Source organism: Triticum dicoccoides, chromosome 1A, assembly GCF_002162155.2.
Source record: "Triticum dicoccoides isolate Atlit2015 ecotype Zavitan chromosome 1A, WEW_v2.0, whole genome shotgun sequence".
Taxonomy (NCBI): domain Eukaryota; kingdom Viridiplantae; phylum Streptophyta; class Magnoliopsida; order Poales; family Poaceae; genus Triticum; species Triticum dicoccoides.
In genome coordinates this window covers 231,491,583-231,508,689 of record NC_041380.1, presented here as the reverse complement: position 1 = coordinate 231,508,689, position 17,107 = coordinate 231,491,583, and positions in this window count along the sequence as shown.

The window sequence follows — 17,107 nt, the reverse complement described above, 5'->3', positions numbered from 1 at the left end:
GAAAATGATGGAAATGTCAAAAAAAAATAAGTTTCCCATGTGATATGTGGTCTACTTGTTGGGAAAATTTACAAATATGAATTTCAACTTTATTTGCAAAATCTCTCTGGAATTTGTAAAATGGGCATAACTTTTGCATACAAACTCTGATTAAAAAGTTTTTTATATGAAAAATCATCTACTCGAAAAGTTACATCCGAATTGAACGTGGCAACCTTGTTCAACATCTTCAAAATCCCCAAGAACGAAAGATACGGGGCTTTTAAGATCTAGAGGGGGGAAAATGAAAAAAAAATCAAACTTACTAGTGGCGCACCATTTGCTAGGTGCGCCACTAGTAAGAGAGAAAAATTGGTTTAAAAAAAATTGGAATTTTTTTAAAATATGATACGTAATATGACCGGGAAGTTTGAAATATTTTTTCAAAATTTCATCATACTCATGAACATGAACAAAGTCCTAGACATCAACAAGGTTTAGTAGGGTTGAGATGATAGATATATCAACAAGTGCCTGTGAAGTGAGTTGGTGCTGGGGTTGGATAGAACTACGAAGTTAAGCATGCTCATGCTGGAGTAGTGTGAGGATGGGTGACCTTCCGGGAAGTTTGACCACAGAGTGCGATTTGACTTGAGATTAAGCATATTGACCCGAGATTAAGAAAAAAACGAAAAAAAATTGAAAAAAATTACTGAAAAAATATTAAAAAAATTGTTACTAATGGCGCACTACTATGTGGTGCGCCATTAGTATACCAGATACTAATGGCGCACCTGTGGTGCGCCATTAGTAAAAAAATTCTAATGGCGTGGTGCTAGTGGCGCACCTGTAGTGCGCCATTAGTAGCAAAAACAGGTGCGCCACTAGCAGGCCTTTTCCTAGTAGTGCTCGCATTACATTATTTGTCATTTGCCTCTCGTTTTCCTCTCCCCCACTTATAAATTTTTTTTCGAAAACCTTTGCCTTTTGTTCGCCTTCTTCCCGTATATATCTTTGTTTGTGTTTCCATGTGCCTTATATTTGCTTGCATCTTTTCTTGCTAAAAATCCATTGATATGGATTGATGTCTACTACACAACCTTCTTCTTGTAGACATTGTTGGGCCTCCAAGTGCAGAGGTTTTGAAAGTGCAACTATCCCTCGGTGGTTTTGGTAATTCCTAACAACATATAGCTCATTGAGCTAACATTATTCCAAGATTAATATTTCAGGAAAAGCTCAATGAATGGCATGGCATGGATGAGGAAAGTGGATCCCTCAGAATTGAAAGGACAAAAAGTTTGGCTCAAGCTTCAAGATCAAGACTCTACATTTTATATTTTAGTGATCCAAGATCACATTGAGTCTATAGGAAAAGCCAATACTATCAAGGAGGTATGAGGTGTTGCTTAATGGCTTGCTTGCTCAAAGTGCTTAGTGATATGCTCCAAAACCCTCAACTACCTCCCCACGTCCACATATGACCTAAACCAAAAGTCAAACTCGGCCCCACCGATTCTTTCTATCCGGCGCCACCGAGTTTCAAATGTCATAGCCACTGCCACAAACCCTAGCAATTTGGTTTCATCGATAGGGATCTCGGTCTCACCGAGATGGGATTGAAATCTCTCTGTTTCCCTTTGTAACGTTTCGGTCTTACCGAGATGAGCGATCAGTCCCACCGAGAATGCAATGTAAATGTTTCCCTTTTGTAACATTTCGGTCTTACCGAGATGAGCGAATCGGTCCCACCGAGTTTACCTGACCAACTCTCTGGTTAGCTTATTACCAAAATCGGTCCCACCGAGTTTGTGTAATCGGTCACACCGAGATTACGTTATGCCCTTACCCTAACCATATCGGTCCTACCGAGTTGCATCTCAGTCCCACCAAAAATCCTAACGGTCACTAGGTTTGCTGAATCAGTCCGACCGAGTTTAACCATTCGGTCCCACCGAGTTTGGCAAATTGTGTGTAACAGTTAGATTCTGTGTGGAGGCTATATATACCCCTCCACCCACTCTTCATTCGTGGAGAAAGCCATCAGAACATACCTACACTTCCAATACACATTTTCTGAGAGAGAACCACCTACACTTGTGTTGAGGTCAAGGTATTCCATTCCAACCATATGAATCTTGATCTCTAGCCTTCCCCAAGTTGCTTTCCACTCAAATCTTATTTCCACCAAATCCAAATCCTCTGAGAGAGAGTTGAGTGTTGGGGAGACTATCATTTGAAGCACAAGAGCAAGGAGTTCATCATCAACACACCATTTGTTACTTCTTGGAGAGTGGTGTCTCCTAGATTGGCTAGGTGTCACTTGGGAGCCTCCGACAAGATTGTGGAGTTGAACCAAGGAGTTTGTAAGGGCAAGGAGATCGCCTACTTCATGAAGATCTACCGCTAGTGAGGCAAGTCCTTCATGGGCGATGACCATGATGGAACAGACAAGGTTGCTTCTTCGTGGACCCTTCGTGGGTGGAGCCCTCCATGGACTCACGCAACTGTTACCCTCCGTGGGTTGAAGTCTCCATCAACGTGGATGTACGATAGCACCACCTATCGGAACCACGACAAAAACATCCGTGTCTCCAATTGCGTTTGAATCCTCCAAACCCTTCCCTTTACATTCTTGCAAGTTGCATGCTTTACTTTCCGCTGCTCATATACTCTTTTTTGCATGCTTGCTTGAATTGTGTGGAGATTGCTTGACTTGTGCTAAGATAGCTAAAATCTGCCAAGAACTAAAATTGGAAAAGGCTAGATTTTTATTTGGTCAAGTAGTCTAATCACCCCCCCTCTAGACATACTTTCGATCCTACAGGTGGTATCAGAGCTTTGGTCTCCATTTTCTTTGATTTCCATAGCTTTTGGTGGTCATAGCCTTGGTTTCACAACCTAGGAGAGTATGGCGTCTAGCGAGGGAAATTATCACCGTAGAGGTCCTTACTTTGATGGTACTAATTTTGCTAGTTGGAAGCATAAGATGAAAATGCATATTCTTGGACATAACCCCGCCGTTTGGGCTATTGTGTGTGTTGGCTTGCAAGATGAATTCTTCGATGGGAAAGAACCAAATCGTGAAGCTACCGCGGATGAGTTGAAGATGCTACAATACAACGCTCAAGCTTGAGATATCCTCTTCAACGGATTGTGCCCCGAAGAATTCAACAAGATCAGCCGTCTTGAGAATGCAAAGGAAATTTGGGATACTTTGATTGATATGCACGAAGGTACCGACTCCGTCAAGGAATCCAAGTTGGATGTGCTTCAAAGTCAACTTGACAAGTTCAAAATGAAGGATGGTGAAGGTGTCACTGAAATGTACTCTAGGCTTGCTCTTATCACAAATGAGATTGCCGGCTTAGGGAGTGAAGAGATGACCGATAGATTCATCATCAACAAGATCCTAAGAGCTTTGGATGGAAAATATGATACCGTGTGCACATTTATCCAAATGATGCCCAATTACAAAGATCTCAAGCCAACGGAAGTCATCGGAAGAATTGTTGCTCATGAGATGTCACTCAAGGATAAAGAGGAACTTCACAACAAATCAAGTGGTGCTTACAAAGACTCATGTGAAGCCCCCACATCATCGAGTGAGAAACAAACCTTCAATTAAGAATTGAGCTTAATGGTGAAGAACTTCAACAAGTTCTACAAGAGTAGAAGCAAAGAGAGAAGCTCCAAATCAAGGTCCTACAATGACAAAAGATCTTCTAGTCGAGAGTGAAACTGCTACAATTGTGGAAGGCCCGGACACTATTCCAATGAGTGTACGGCCCCCTACAAGAGAAGAGAAGATTCTCCCAAGAGAAGAAGTAGAAGAGAAGAATCACCATCTAGAGAAAGAAGGAATAGAGATGATCATTATGAACGAAGACCCTCACGGAGAAGCAAGGATTCGGAAAGAAAGGACAAGTCATCAAGGAGCTACACAAAACGAAGACATCAAGCTCATGTTGGTGAATGGGTATCCGGCTCCGACTCTGACAACCACTCCGAGAGAAGCTATCACTCCGACTCCGAATATACTCAAGATGAAGGTGTTGCCGGTCTAGCACTTGTGACAACCAACTCCTACGACATATTTGACTCACCAAATGAAGGAGTTGGAACATGCTTCATGGCTAAAGGCTCAAAGGTATCACACCCCGAGTATGTTGATTTCAATAGTGATGAAGATGACTTGTTAGGTGATGATGTTTACTTGTTGACAACTCTAGTGATGAATACTATGATGAAACGTCAATTAATCATGCTAATCAAGATAAAACGAATGACAATGATAAGGAGAAGATTGAGTCTCTAACTAAAGAACTAAACACTCTTAAGTTAGCTCATGAAACTATCTTAGGAGATCATCGAGAACTTTTAAGGACTCATGAGAAATTGCGCTTTGAAAAGCTCAACCTTGAGCAAGAGCATGAGTTCTTAAAAGCAATCAATGATGATCTTCGCAAGAAAAGTTCTTCTTACTTTGCCAAGCGTTTACTCTTATCCACTTACATGCCTCAAGTCAAGTCTAGTAACAAGAACAAGAAAGATTCTTCCTCTAGTAGTAACAATAATCATGCTAAATCCAATATTGTTGCTTCTAGTAGTTCTCTTGATTCCACTAATGATTCTCTTAGCCAAGTTACACTTGAGCAAGAAAATAGCTTATTGAAGGGAATTCTAGAGAAAGGTGTTTACAAGAGCCTTGCCGGAAGTAAGCAATTCGAGGAAATTGTACGCAAGCAAGGAAGGCACCGGAAGAATCAAGGAGTTGGTTTTGAACGAAAGTTCAATGCTAATGGAGTTGAGTGGGAAGAAGATCAATACCCCAAGATGAAGTTTGTTCCTCAACAAGAGAAGTATGATCCTACTTCTCTCAAAGGGACACAAGCTCAAGATGATCTTCCACCACAAGACCACAAGAAAAAAGGCAAGGACAAGCTTCAAGAGGAAATTGATGCATTTGAAGAAGCTCCTAAGGCCTTGGTCAAGTGGGTTCCCAAGACTACTTCAAGTTCCACTTCATCAAGTACAACGACAACACCAAGGATTCCCATCAAGATGGTGTGGATCCCAAAGAAGAAGAACTAGAGAGTTCTTGAGGGTGACTCCGCCAACATACTTCACTCTTATCATCTTGGCAAGAACAAGTGCAATCAACTTCCACATCTTGCACTAGTTCAAGGAGTCACAAACCCTCTTGTTGGTAAGACAAGGGACAAGGTAACCTAAAAGCTTTCATAGACATCATCTTGTGTGTGCATCACTCTATGTCTATGGATATCCTTGTTTGTTCCTTGTGGGACTAACCTGTGTAGGTATTGAAAATGCAACTCACTCCAATGGATAGCTCCAAATGATCTACATCAACATTGAGCATCCACATCTTCAACATCTACATGAAGTCATCATCGACAAAACCCAAGGTTATTTCATCCCTCTTAGGGGGGATCTCACATCTAGGGGGAGCTTTACTCTAAGAATTGAGCTAAAGCAACTCTAATGGTGTGAACACAACAATGCTTTATGTAAAAGTGGTAACCCCACTTGTGCTTAAACGATGAGTATGACCTATGATCAAATGTTCTCATTTGACTCCTAAGTCAATATACTCATATATAGATGACCTAGTCATCGCAAATTGTTTGATAGATGCTAGAATTGGTTGTGCATGCTTTGCCACATATTTCAATTGCCATTTTATTGTGTGAGCATGTTGATTGCATATTTTACTCATTCGAGGACATCCACTTGTTGTTTTGATTGATTGGTTTTCTTTTGCCAAGTGGATGGACAAGAATGCCTAAGAACCCTCTCTGGCTATCTATGCTTTTCTCGCCTCAAACTCTATTCATGGTGCATCACAAAATTTGATCAAGTCAGATTTGAACCACTCTGTGTGAGGAGCACTCGGAGTCCCTGATTCGTCATAGAATTAAACTTCCAAAACTTCTTTGTGTGTTTCGGTCTGACCGATTCCTCCATTTCGGTCATACAGAGATCACTAAGTCGATCTAGGTTTTCAATCTCGGTGCAACCGATTTGAACTTTTCGGTCACACCGAGTTGCTGTAACTGTCAACAGTTATGCATCTCGGTGCCACCGAATTGTTCCACTCGGTCACACCGACAGGGTCGGGCTATATATACTCACGGGCAAAATTTTGGAAATTTATCCGAAACCCCTTCGCCCGCGCATAGCTCGCTCTGCCTCCTAGGTCTCCGGATCGTCCTCCTCGTCGCCAGCCGCCTCCTGTCGCTGGTCTCCGCCACCGTCAACGGAATTCTTCCCCGTCGTTGCCGCCGTAGCGAGTTCATCGCCGAACTAGGGTATGGACTCGATCACAGTGCTATCCCCATCCGATTCCTAGCACATTGTGTTCATTATGATTCTTACCACGATTGAAATGCTTCTATCCAGTCAAAACACTCCGTAGATTAGAGTTGAATCGAAAATTTAGGGTTAGGTTTCCGCCGAAACCATCTCGGACCCACCGGGTTGCAGAACTCGGTTCCACCGATTCGGCCAAGGCCATTGCACATGTGGTTCTCGGTCTGACCGAGAATTGCAAATCGGTGTGACCGAGTTCAGGACTTTGTGAAACCCTAGCAGTCTCGGTGCCACCGAACTGTGACTCGGTCTAACCGAGTCCACTAGTTTAGGTTCCAACAGCTGCTTCGGTATCACCGAGTTTGCAAATCGGTTGATTCGAAATGCTTTATGTGGAAAACTAAAACTATGTTTTTGACTCATTCTTTTGCAAAAACCTCTGCATTTTGTGATGCTCATCCACTCTATCTCATCTATATCTATTCACAGGGTCTGCAGTTAGTGTTTGCAACATGTCTGACCAGAGTGACAACCAGAACAGGTTACGGGAGCAGGTTCGACTGAGTGAGGGCACTAGTCCCTTAGCAGTTCAGATGATGGTAGCAGGAGCACCCCAAGAAAATTGCCAAAGGCTGCCACTAGAGCAAGCAAGAAGAAAACTTCAGAGTCTGAGGATGAAGACTATGTGGCCACTGAGGATGAGGCCACATCAAAGAAGAAAGTGGTTAAGAAGGAGTACAGATCAGCTGTAGTTAAGCCAGGGATGAAGATCAAAAGGCCAGAAGGAAGACAACCAATGTCTAAGGCCAGAGCATCCTCTCAAGCATCTTTGGAATCTCAACCCAAAGAGCCTGCTGCAGAAGGAAAGAAAAGGAAGGAAAGGGTCAAGAAGACCATGGCCAGAGTGATTGGAAAGGCTTCCATGATGGAAGAAGAAGAGGAAGAAGAGGTTGCTGCACCAGCACCCAAGGCACAGAAGCTTATGGGTGATGCTATCAGGACAAGGGCTGCATCATCAAAGCCCAAAGAAGCACCCAAAGCTGCCTCCAAGCCCAAGACTGCACCAAAGAGAAATACTAGAAACATACCAACTGCTGAGAAGAACAAGGCCCCAGTGCCTGAGACTGTTGCTGAAGAAGAAGATGAAGAGCATGTTCTGAGAAAATTGAAGCCAAAAATTCCAGACCACAATGATGCTCATCCTGTGGCTGAGAACATGAAGATCGGGAGAGACTCAGGACTGAGGAAATGGAGAGAGACAGATCCATATGCTACCAGGAGAAGGACTGTTGTTGATTACAGGTTCCACACAAAGGAACAGCAGGATTTCTATGAGACAGTGCTGCTAGACAAGAAGCCTATAGTGTGTGAAATGAGGTGGGTCGACTGGAAGTATATCAAGGAAAATGAGGAACACTATCCTGGTGTGTTTGACAGCTTCAGTGCTTGTGGAGTTGCAGACTTTGTTGGGCAGAAGCTCACAAAGTGAAATGAGGAGCTCATAATGCAATTCTACTCCACATCACACTTCTATCCAGATGGCAGGATAGTATGGATGTCTGAAGGTACAAGGTACCACTCAACTATTGAGGAATGGGCAAATCTGATCAATGCTCCTAAGGAAAAAGAAGATGACTTGGATGTTTATGCCAAGAAGAAGATGGATCACAACTCTATGGCAAATATGTACAAGGAGATTCCTGAAGATGATCTTGAGACTCACCAGTTTGGGTCAGTAAAACACTTGCTGTCAGGGCTGCCTACAATCAATTGGATCCTTAGGCACACTCTCTTGCCCAAGTCCGGTGATCACAGAATGATCAGAGGCCATGCAATTAACTTGCTACATATATTTGATGTGCCACAGAAGTTCAAGGTCATGAGCCTTATAGTTGAGACTATCAAGAGGACTGCAGCTGACCAGAAAAGAAGTTGTGGATATGCCCCACAGATCCAGGAGTTGATAAACTCAAAGATGGGCACAGGCACATACTTGTTGGATAAGGAACACTTGCCTATCTATCCTGACTTTGAGGACAACCAAGTTGTGATGAATGAAGATGAACCCTCCTCAGTGCAAGCACAAGCAAAGAAGGAGAAGGCAAAGATGGAGAAGGCTGCCAAGATGCCAACTCAAGAGGAGGCATCTGAGTACTTTTTGAAAAACAAGCAGGACCAGCTTGGTTACTTGATAGCATCATCTCTGAGGATTGAGAAGGGGTTGGCCACCCTAACTCAAAACCAGGAGAGCCTGGAAAGAATCATGGAACAAAAATTCTATGATTTAGATGTCAAAGTAACTGAGATTCAGTCTGTTGTGGAGCAGCTACAGGATGACATGCAGCAGAGGAAGGGCAAGACAACCACTGATGCATTTTCCAGAGTGCCTCGAGCTCAGAGATCTGCTGCAGTGCCTGTACCAGACACTAGAGTCACTTCACCTGCACCAGCTACAGCTCCAGCGCAACCAGCTCCAGCACGTACCCCAGCAGCTCCATCTACTTCAACTGAAGCCTTCGTCCTTGGCGTTCTCCGGACACCACCACCTGAAGACCAAGCCTGAGAGACGTTTTAGTGCTATGCATTTTCTATGAACTTTTTGGTAACTTGTTGCCAAAAGGGAGAGAAAAATGTATAGATCATAGGCTTTGATAGAGAGTGTTGCTTTTTATTCTCTCTTGCTTTGGTGGTTGAACTTTGTTTATCTTTTGATTGCTTGAGATACTATGCTATTATCTGTGAGACATTGATGATCATGTGGTTGATCATAAGCTACACTTATGCTTGTTAGATGATATTATCTTACTTATCCTTATATGATCATTCACTTTGCTTGGTGATGAGTGCATGTATTTAATTCTTATCATTTTGAGCGATCCACCAAGATGTATGTGACATGGAAGAGTAACCCAAGATCCTAACTCATTGTGCATTTGCAGTCCAAAGCAAATCTTAAGATATGCACAAATTTAGGGGGAGCTCTTGCTTTTCACATGCTTCTCAAAGCGACAATATCTTTCACTCTTATTATCATTTGTCGAAGCTTTGATCTATATGTTGTCATCAATTACCAAAAAGGGGGAGATTGAAAGTGCAACTATCCCTCGGTGGTTTTGGTAATTCCTAACAACATATAGCTCATTGAGCTAACATTATTCCAAGATTAATATTTTAGGAAAAGCTCAATGAATGGCATGGCATGGATGAGGAAAGTGGATCCCTCAGAATTCTAAGGATAAAATGTTTGGCTCAAGCTTCAAGATCAAGACTCTACATTTTATATTTTAGTGATCCAAGATCACATTGAGTCTATAGGAAAAGCCAATACTATCAAGGAGGGATGAGGTGTTGCTTAATGGCTTGCTTGCTCAAAGTGCTTAGTGATATGCTCCAAAACCCTCAACTACCTCCCCACATCCACATATGACCTAAACCAAAAGTCAAACTCGGCCCCACCGATTCTTTCTATCCGGCACCACTGAGTTTCAAATGTCATAGCCACTGCCACAAACCTTGCAATTCGGTTTCACCGATAGGGATCTCAGTCTCACCGAGATGGGATTGAAATCTCTCTGTTTCCCTTCGTAATGTTTCGGTCTTACCGAGATGAGCGATCGGTCCCACCGAGATTGCAATGTAAACTCTCTGTTTCCCTTTTGTAACATTTCGGTCTTACCGAGATGAGCGAATCGGTCCCACCGAGTTTACCTGACCAACTCTCTGGTTAGCTTATTACCAAAATCGGTCCCATCCAGTTTGTGTAATCGGTCACACCGAGATTATGTTATGCCCTAACCCTAACCATATCAGTCCTACGGAGTTGCATCTCAGTCCCACCGAAAATCCTAACGGTCACTAGGTTTGCTGAGTCGGTCCGACCGAGTTTAACCATTCGGTCCCACCGAGGTTGGCAAATTGTGTGTGACGGTTAGATTCTGTGTGGAGGCTATATATACCCCTCCACCCACTCTTCATTCATGGAGAAAGCCATCAGAACATACCTACACTTCCAATACACATTTTCTGAGAGAGAACCACCTACACTTGTGTTGAGGTCAAGATATTCCATTCCAACCATATGAATCTTGATCTCTAGCCTTCCCCAAGTTGCTTTCCACTCAAACCTTCTTTCGACCAAATCCAAATCCTGTGAGAGAGAGTTGAGTGTTGGGGAGACTATCATTTGAAGGACAAGAGCAAGGAGTTCATCATCAACACACCATTTGTTACTTCTTGGAGAGTGGTGTCTCCTAGATTGGCTAGGTGTCACTTGGGAGCCTCCGACAAGATTGTGGAGTTGAACCAAGGAGTTTGTAAGGGCAAGGAGATCGCCTACTTCATGAAGATCTACCGCTAGTGAGGCAAGTCCTTCGTGGGCGACGGCCATGATGGAATAGACAAGGTTGCTTCTTCGTGGACCCTTCGTGGGTGGAGCCCTCCGTGGACTCGCACAACTGTTACCCTCCATGGGTTGAAGTCTCCATCAACGTGGATGTACGATAGCACCACCTATCGGAACCACGACAAAAACATCCGTGTCTCCAATTGCGTTTGAATCCTCCAAACCCTTCCCTTTACATTCTTGCAAGTTGCATGCTTTACTTTCCGCTGCTCATATACTCTTTTTTCATGCTTGCTTGAATTGTGTGGAGATTGCTTGACTTGTGCTAAGATAGCTAAAATCTGCCAAGAACTAAAATTGGAAAAGGCTAGATATTTATTTGGTCAAGTAGTCCAATCACCCCCCCCCCGGTCTAGACATACTTTCGATCCTACAGGTTTGTAGGACACTAGCAAATTTCCCTCAAGTGGATGACCTAAGGTTTATCAATCCGTAGGAGGCGTAGGATGAAGATGGTCTCTCTCAAGCAACCCTGCAACCAAATAACAAAGAGTCTCTTGTGTCCCGAACACACCCAATACAATGGTAAATTGTATAGGTGCACTAGTTCGGCGAAGAGATGGTGATACAAGTGGTATATGGATAGTAGATAAAGGTATTTGTAATCTGAAATTATAAAAACAGCAAGGTAACTAATGATAAAAGTGAGCGTAAACGGTATTGCAATGCGTTGATACAAGGCCTAGGGTTCATGCATTCGCTAGTGCAAGTTCCCTCAACAATAATAACATAATTGGATCACATAACTATCCCTCAACATGCAACAAAGAGTCACTCCAAAGTCACTAATAGCGGAGAACAAACGAAGAGATTATGGTAGGGTACGGAACCACCTCAAAGTTATTCTTTCCAATCAATCCGTTGGGCTATTCCTATAAGTGTCACAAACAGCCCTAGAGTTCATACTAGAATAACACCTTAAGACACAAATCAACCAAAACCTTAATGTCACCTAGATACTCCAATATCACCTCAAGTATCCATGGGTATGATTATAAGATATGCATCACACAATCTCAGATTCATCTATTCAACCAACACAAAGGACCTTAAAGAGTTCCCCCAAAGTTCTACCGAAGAATCACGACAAAAACGTGTGCCAACCCCTATGCATAGGTTCATGGGCGGAACCCGCAAGTTTATCACCAAAACATACATCAAGTGAATCACGTGATATCCCATTGTCACCACAGATACACACGGCAAGATATACATCAAGTGTTCTCAAATCTTTAAAGACTCAATCCGATAAGATTACTTCAAAGGGGAAACTCAATTCATTACAAGAGAGAAGAGGGGGAGGAGAAACATAAGATCCAACTATAATAGCAAAGCTCGCGATACATCAAGATCGTGCCAAATCAAGAACACGAGAGAGAGAGAGAGAGAGAGATCAAACACATAGCTACTGGTACAAACCCTCAGCCCCGAGGGAGAACTACTCCCTCCTCGTCATGAAGAGCACCGGGATGATGAAGATGGCCACCGGAGAGGGATTGCCTCCTCCGGCAGGGTGCCGAAACGGATCTAGATTGGTTTTCTGTGGCTACGGAGGCTTCTGGCGGCGGAACTCCTGATATATCGTGCTCTCGGATGTTTTTAGGGTATATGGAGATATATAGGTGGAAGAAGTACGTCAAGGGGGCCACGAGGGGCCCACGAGGGTGGAGGGCGCGCCCAGGGGGGTGGGCGCACCCCCCTGCCCCGTGGCCTCCCCGTAGGTCCCCCGACGTGCACTCCAAGTCTTCTGGGCTTCTTTCCTACCAAAAATGGGTTCCGTGAAGTTTCAGGTCAATTGGACTCCGTTTTATTTTCCTTTTCTTTGAAACCTAAAACAGGGTAAAAACAGAAACTGGCACTGGGCTCTGGGTTAATAGGTTAGTCCCAAAAATGATATAAAAGTGTATTATAAAGCCCATAAACATTCAAAACAGTAGATAATATAGCATGGAGCAATCAAAAATTATAGATACGTTGGAGACGTATCAGCATCCCCAAGCTTAATTCCTGCTCGTCCTCGAGTAGGTAAATGATAAAAAGAGAATTTTTATTGCGGAGTGCTACTTGGCATAATTTCAATGCAAATCTTCTTAATTGTGGTATGAATATTCAGATTAGGAAGATTCAAGACAAAAGTTCATATTGACATAGAGAATAATAATACTTCAAGCAAACCAACAAAGCAATTATGTTTTCTTAAAGTAACATGGCCAAAGAAAGTTCATCCCTACAAAATCATATAGTTTAGTCATGCTCCATTTTCGTGACACAAGAATGCTCTCATCATGCACAACCCCGATGACAAGCCAAGCAATTGTTTCATACCTTAATAATTTCAAACTCATAAACTTTCACGCAATACATGAGCGTGAGCCATGGATATAGCACTATGGGTGGAATAGAATATAATGATGGGGGTTATGTGGAGATGCCCATCGATTGATGTTAATGCAAGGAGTAGGGATTGCCATGCAACGGATGCACTAGAGCTATAAATGTATGAAAGCTCAACAAAAGAAACTAAGTGGGTGTGCATCCAACTTGCTTGCTCACGAAGACCTAGGGCACTTGAGGAGGCCCATTGTTGGAACATACAAGCCAAGTTCTATAATGAAAATTCCCACTAGTATATGAAAGTGATAACTCAAGAGACTCTCTATATGAAGAACATGGTGCTACTTTGAAGCACAAGTGTGGAAAAAAGGATAGTAGCATTGCCCTTTTTTATTTATTTTCTTTTTTTTGGCCGTCTTTTCTTCTTTGGCCTTTCTCTTTTTTTTGGGACAATGCTCTATTGAATGATTATCATCACACTTCTATTTATTTACAACTCAATGATTACAACTCGATACTAGAACAAAGTATGACTCTATATGGATGCCTCCAGCGGTGTACCGGGATATGCAATGAATCAAGAGTGAAAAGTAGGAAAAATTATGAATGGTGGCTTTGCCACAAATACTATGTCAACTACATGATCATGCTAAGCAATATGACAATGATGAATGTGTCATGAACTGGATGGTGGAAAGTTGCATGGCAATATATCTCGGAATGGCTATGGAAATGCCATAATAGGTAGGTATGGTGGCTGTTTTGAGGAAGATATAAGGAGGTTTATGTGTGAAAGAGCGTATCATATCACGGGGTTTGGATGCACCGGCGAACTTTGCACCAACTCTCGATGTGAGAAAGGGCAATGCACGGTACCGAAGAGGGTAGAAAGGATGGAAGGGTGAGAGTGCGTATAATCCATGGACTCAACATTAGTCATAAAGAACTCACATACTTATTGCAAAAATCTACAAGTCATCAAAAACCTCGGCACTGCGCGCATGCTCCTAGGGGGATAGATTGGTAGGAAAAGACCATCGCTCATCCCCGACCGCCACTCATAAGGAAGACAATCAAATAACACCTCATGTTTCAAATTTTTTGCATAACGTTTACCATACGTGCATGCTACGGGACTTGCAAACTTTAACTCAAGCACTTCTGAAATTCACAATTACTCTACTAGCATGACTTTGATATTACTACCTCCATATCTCAAAACAATTATCAAGCATCCAACTTTTCTTAGTATTCAACACACTCATAAGAGAATTTTATTAATCTTGTATACCTAGCATATTAGGATTTTAAGCAAATTATCATGCTATTTAAGACTCTCAAAATAATCTAAGTGAAGCATGAGAGTTCATCTATTTCTTCAAAATAAAACTACCACCATGCTCTAAAAGATATAGGTGAAGCACTAGAGCAAATGACAAACTATTCCGAAAGATATAAGTGAAGATCAATAAGTAGTTGAATAATTATGCAACTATATGAAGACTCTCTAACATTTAAGAATTTCATATCTTGAAATTTTATTCAAGTAGCAAGCAAAACTAAATAAAATAAAATGACTCGCCAAGCAAAACACATATCATGTGGCGAATAAAAATATAGCTCCAAGTAAAGTTACCGATGAACGAAGACGAAAGAGGGGATGCCTTCCGGGGCATCCCCAAGCTTAGGCTCTTGGATATCCTTGAATATTACCGTGGCGTGCCTTGGGCATCCCCAAGCTTAGGCTCTTGCCACTCCTTATTCCATAGTCCATCGAATCCTTACCCAAAACTTGAAAACTTCAAAACACAAAACTTAAAGTAGAAAACTCGTGAGCTCCGTTAGTATAAGAAAATAAATCACCACTTCAAGGTACTGTAATTAACTCATTCCTTATTTATATTGGTGTTAAACCTACTGTATTCCAACTTATCTATGGTTCATACCCTCCGATACTACTCATAGATTCATCAAAATAAGCAAACAACACATACAAAACAGAATCTGTCAAAAACAGAACAATCTGTAGTAATCTGGATCAAACGTATACTTCTGGAACCCCAAAAATTCTAAAATAAATTGCTGGACCTGAGGGATTTATCTATTAATCATATTCAAAAATAATTAACTAAATATCACTCTACAAATAAAAATGGCAGCAATTCTCGTGAGCGCTAAAGTTTCTGTTTTTTACAGCATGATCAACAAGACTTCTCCCAAGTCTTCCGAAAGGTTCTACTTGGCACAAACACTAATTAAAAGCATAAAACCACATCTAAAAAGAGGCTAGATGAATTATTTATTACTAAACAGGAACAAAAAGCAAGGAACTAAAATAAAATTGGGTTGCCTCCCAACAAGCGCTATCGTTTAACGCCCCTAGCTAGGCACGATGATTTCAATGATGCTCACATAAAAGATAAGAATTGAAACATAAAGAGAGCATCATGAAGAATATGACTAGCACATTTAAGTCTAACATAATTCCTATGCATAGGGATTTTGTGAGCAAACAACTTGTGGGAACAAGAATCAACTTGCATAGGAAGGTAAAACAAGCATAACTTGAAAACTTTAAGCACATAGAGAGGAAACTTGATATTATTGCAATTCCTACAAGCATATATAACTCCCTCATAATAATTTTCAGTAGCATCATGAATGAATTCAACAATATAACCAGCACCTAAAGAATTATTTTCATGATCTATAAGCATAGAAATTTTTATTACTCTCCACACAAGCAAAATTCTTCTCATTAATAGTAGTGGGAGCAAACTCAACAGAGTAACTATCATGGCAATGAAAATTGAAATCAAGATGACAAGTTTCATTGTTATTATTATTCTTTAAAGCATACGTGTCATCACAATAATCGTCATAGATAGGAGGCATGCTTTCATCATAATAAATTTGACATCAAAACTTGGGGGACAAAAAATATCATCTTCATTAAGCGTAGCATCCCCAAGCTTGTGGCTTTGCATATCATTAGCATCATGGATATTCAAGGAATTCATACTAACAACATTTAAATCATGCTCATCATTCAAATATTTAGTGCCAAATATTTTAATGCATTCTTCTTCTAGCACTTGAGCACAATTTTCCTTTCCATCATACTCACGAAAGATATTAAAAAGATGAAGCGTATGAGATAAACTCAATTCCATTTTTTTATAGTTTTCTTTTATAAACTAAACTAGTGATAAAACAAGAAACTAAAAGACTCGATTGCAAGATCTAAATATATACCTTCAAGCGCTAACCTCCCCGGCAACGGCGCCAGAAAAGAGCTTGATGTCTACTACACAACCTTCTTCTTGTAGACGTTGTTGGGCCTCCAAGTGCAGAGGTTTGTAGGACAGTAGCAAATTTCCCTAAAGTGGATGACCTAAGGTTTATCAATCCATAGGAGGCGTAGGATGAAGATGGTCTCTCTCAAGCAACCCTGCAACCAAATAACAAAGAGTCTCTTGTGTCCCCAACACACCCAATACAATGGTAAATTGTATAGGTGCACTAGTTCGGCGAAGAGATGGTGATACAAGTAGTATATGGATAGTAGATAAAGTTATTTGTAATCTGAAATTATAAAAACAGCAAGGTAACTAATGATAAAAGTGAGCGTAAACGGTATTGCAATGCGTTGAAACAAGGCCTAGGGTTCATACTTTCGCTAGTGCAAGTTCCCTCAACAATAATAACATAATTGGATCACATAACTATCCCTCAACTTGCAACAAAGAGTCACTCCAAATTCAATGCGTTGAAACAAGGCCTAGGGTTCATAAATTCTCTAGTGCAAGTTCCCTCAACAATAATAACATAATTGGATCACATAACTATCCCTCAACATGCAACAAAGAGTCACTCCAAAGTCACTAATAGCAGAGAACAAACGAAGAGATTATGGTAGGGTATGAAACCACCTCAAAGTTATTCTTTCCAATCAATCCATTGGGCTATTGCTATAAGTGTCACAAACAGCCCTAGAGTTCATACTAGAATAACACCTTAAGACACAAATCAATCAAAACCCTAATGTCAATCAAAGCC